At 27.5% G+C, this 3,884-nt stretch overlaps 1 protein-coding gene across 11 annotated transcripts in view; it reads left to right on the top strand.

The window, feature by feature from the left end:
* LOC106786409 (flocculation protein FLO11-like) overlaps nt 1-3,884 on the top strand; it is a 128,976-nt gene that overhangs the window by 80,439 nt on the left and 44,653 nt on the right. The window lies entirely within an intron of this gene.

The raw sequence follows: 3,884 nt of genomic DNA, 5'->3' as shown, positions 1-3,884 counted from the left end.
TTTCTTTTAACTTTGTTATATATATATATATAGTTGTTGGTATTTATGGGATTCTTTGTTAAAAAAATATAACAGAAATCATATAAAATATAATATATAATTTTTCAAATGAAACATTGTGGTCGATCCATTAAAAATATGATTACTTTTAAAAATTGTCAATATTTGAACAAATTCTTTCCAATAATTATGTAAAAAAGATATATTAAACGAATATAAACTTATTCAATTTTAATCAAGATCAAAAACTTTTTTTTTATTCACCGAAGCGATCAATTTCACGTTTACTACGACGTACTATCACATATTTACAATTTATTTTAATTTTATGAAAAGTAATACTGTGAAAAGGATATAAGCGTAATTGGAAGTGCAAGATAAAACAAACAAATTCAAATGAACGTAAGATACTTTTAGTTACACAAAAGAGAGTGAACAAAAATTCCACGATCTAACGGTAGGGATGTCGTTATCGCATTTTCGTTTTAAAGGACTGTATTACTAAATAGAATGGGGTTATTTAAAGTTTCCTATGTTCAACTAGAAGCTCTATCGAGTTAGGGGGATAACGGATAATCGACATTCCCTTCTATAAAGCAAACGATGTCTTGTTCTCGTTATAATCTGATACGGTCCATTTCTTTAGTCTATGAGTTTATATACACTTATATACTATACCTATATACGGTATGTTACTATATATTATAGTATAGTATAATAATTTGCATATAATATATGTATAAATATATTATAATATAGTATACTATATGTAATATATATATAATATGTTTAAATACACACTATATATAGTTCGTGTGTATACATATGTGTATATATGTTTGAAGTACCTGTAAGATTTTTCAAAGCTTCTCTAACGCGATTAATTTTATCCTTTCACGTATCAGTTTTTTCTCCAAATTCTATCTTACACTTCGATATATTTATTATATTTTTCAAAGGCGTCTAAAGAGTGAAAAAGAATTACAAATTATCGCGCGTAATGTTTCGAGAATAAAAAGGAAAAAAAAAAAAAAAAGGAGAAGAATGGAGAAACGCTTTCGTCTTAATCGATAACGTTACAAAGTTTATTCCCTATATTTGTCTTCCTTTGAAGTAAACCAATCATTATACACCTTTTTCGTGTATTATTAGTAACTTTGGTGAAATAACTAACAATAAGAGTGAGTAATTAATAGCAAGCGTTATGGTTAGTGATTTATAATATATATATATCGTACGATTATTTCATTTAACTCGATAGATCTTAGATTTGTATCAATGAATTTTTATAATGTCAACGACTCATTTCCAATTGAGCATATTTAATTAAAAGAATAAATGATTTCTCTCAATTAAAAGAATTGTTCTCTCTCTCTTGGAGAATAAAATTCTTTTTATTAAATTATATAAATTTTCCATTACGTTCGCGTTATTTGTAAGAAATGTTTTAAAATTTTTTCTCATAATTATTTCATTTTGCATTTTTTATTAACATATATTAATTGTTATTATTTCTATTAGTATTATAATATATTAATTGATTATTATCTTGATTGGTTTGTTTCTCTGGTACCATTTCTTTAAGGCTTTTATAGAGACAAATTGAATACAAAGAGAAGCCTTGTGAAACATTGTAAATGGACTATCCAATGAGAATAATTCAAATGGACTATTGTTATTATAAAGTGAAAATGAGATAAATGACTAGGCTATTGTTCTGCTTATGATATAGATTTGTCTGTCTCTGGGGACTATTGATTTGAAACAATTGATTTAAACTAGTTTCTACGATTTATGAGAATTATATTCGTTTCATGCAGTTTTTTTCTTTTCTTACGCGGATAAAAACATTTAGTTCATTTCAATATGTGAAAAAGAAAATTTGTTAATAAAAAATCTGATCTAATTGTAACTTTCGATTATATTTTATTTCCTAAAAAAAGTAAAGAAAATTCATTAATTAATATACTTTGTCGTATCTTTAATCATTCAACGGACACATAAAAATGTTTATCATTGTCGTAATATTAAGCCTAATTGTTAAAGAAATTAATTTCAATTATACAACAAAATTTTAAACATCAATCTATTTGGCAATAAAATAAACAAATATTCTAAAATTAAATTTAATCCATATTAGACCTTGAAACGGCTCACATAGAAATAATTTTTAAATAATTTTTCCATATAAATCATTCTCATTGGTTCAATAGTTGTAATGTTTAAAGAAGATCAATTGACTGATGAAACTAATAATTATACGATTGCTCGTAGCTTTTTCTCGATTGTTCATCCTATTCGTTCGTTTAATTCATCGAATAGAAATCCGTAAATGGAATAAAAATGATAGTGTTTACGAAGAAGATCTGGCTGATCAATCATTTTTCTTTAGTTATATATTTTTGTCTAACGAAAAAACTGAACTCTCATATTATATTGTTTATAAAACACTCGATAACATTTAATAAAGCATTTAAGGATATGTTTTTACTGTGTCCGATGTTATAAGTTCCAGTTGTATTTATAAACATGGAATATAGGAGAATTAAATTGCGAGAAGGGGGAAAGGAGAAGGGGTAGGGATCAAGGAATCATGGGGTAAAGGGGTAATGGGGTAAGGGACGATAACCAACGCGATGAAACTTTAAATAAAGATCGATGATCAACAACCCCTGCGAGAAATGTCGTTAAATCTCTCGAAAGAGATCTCTAAGGAAATGAATTGATGTTCTTTTCTTTCAGAGTCTCATCCCCTCGTTTCAACCATTCATTCATGGGTCAAGCTCTTTTTCCCGTTTTGCGCAATAGGTATACTAATACATGCACACATACGCGTGCACACAAGCACAAAAACAGTCCACAATTTTTGGACATTTTATCTTCTATCAGCCCTCAAAATAAGAGAGAGAGAAATATATTTAGATACGTGTGTGTGTATGTGGGGGAAAGATAAAATAGGACAAATAAAGTTGACGAATGAGAGAATATAGGAAAGAAGCAGTAGTAGTAAATGGTGTGGGTTGACGACGACAACTTAGAAAAAAAGGAAACAACTGTTTTTCTTAAAAATATATCTACGAGAGAATCCGTTGATTTATTTCATGGCTTCTTTCTGGTCTAATTTTCATCTCTCTATCTATCTCTCTCTCTCTTTTTTTGATGGTAACGTGATTTTTGACTCGCGTGTAAGTTATACTTATTGCAATTGCGCTTGGGCTTTATTTTCCTCTCATTTTCTATCGAATTGTCTTTTTTTTCTTTTTTTGTTCTTTTTTCTTTAATCATTTTTCATTTTGTTTTGTTTTTTTTTTCTTTCTTTTCTTTTCTTTATTTTCCATTTCATTCGAAAGGACAAAAATCGTATGTCTTTTTTTTTTTTTAATCGAAATGTTTTCATTGAATAATTATAATTAGAAAATTTCTATGTGACAATATACACTTGCAGATGCATACGCATCAAATACGTATCAAGTTTCGAACACGATCGAAGTTTCTTACTTTGTTATGTATGTACATCGACGAAGTGTGTGTAATTTAGCAAGTAGTAAAGTTCGTTGTGATATAAGTTAGTAAGTATCGTGTAACTCGATAATGTTTGTCAAAGTTTCAATTTGAATCTGACACGTAACGACAATTCGTTTTTCTTTTTTGTTAATTTTAACGAAAAGTTACAAATAAATATATAAGTCTCAAAGGGAATTATAGACGGTTAATAAATCTAATGAACAATTTATTTTGAACTAGTTGTACGTTTCATCCCTTACTGGGGACTTCATCAGCAACTTGATCATTTACAGTTCATTCAATACGATACATATAATCTTTTTTACAGAGTCATACATTTCAATAAAACTTAACATATTACAATACAATTTGATCCTAAA

This window comes from Polistes canadensis, unplaced genomic scaffold, assembly GCF_001313835.1.
Source record: "Polistes canadensis isolate GaletaPanama2010 unplaced genomic scaffold, ASM131383v1 scaffold_73, whole genome shotgun sequence".
NCBI classification, from domain to species: domain Eukaryota; kingdom Metazoa; phylum Arthropoda; class Insecta; order Hymenoptera; family Vespidae; genus Polistes; species Polistes canadensis.
Note: the sequence above shows the minus strand (reverse complement) of the source record. Positions and strands in the feature narration are given on the sequence as shown.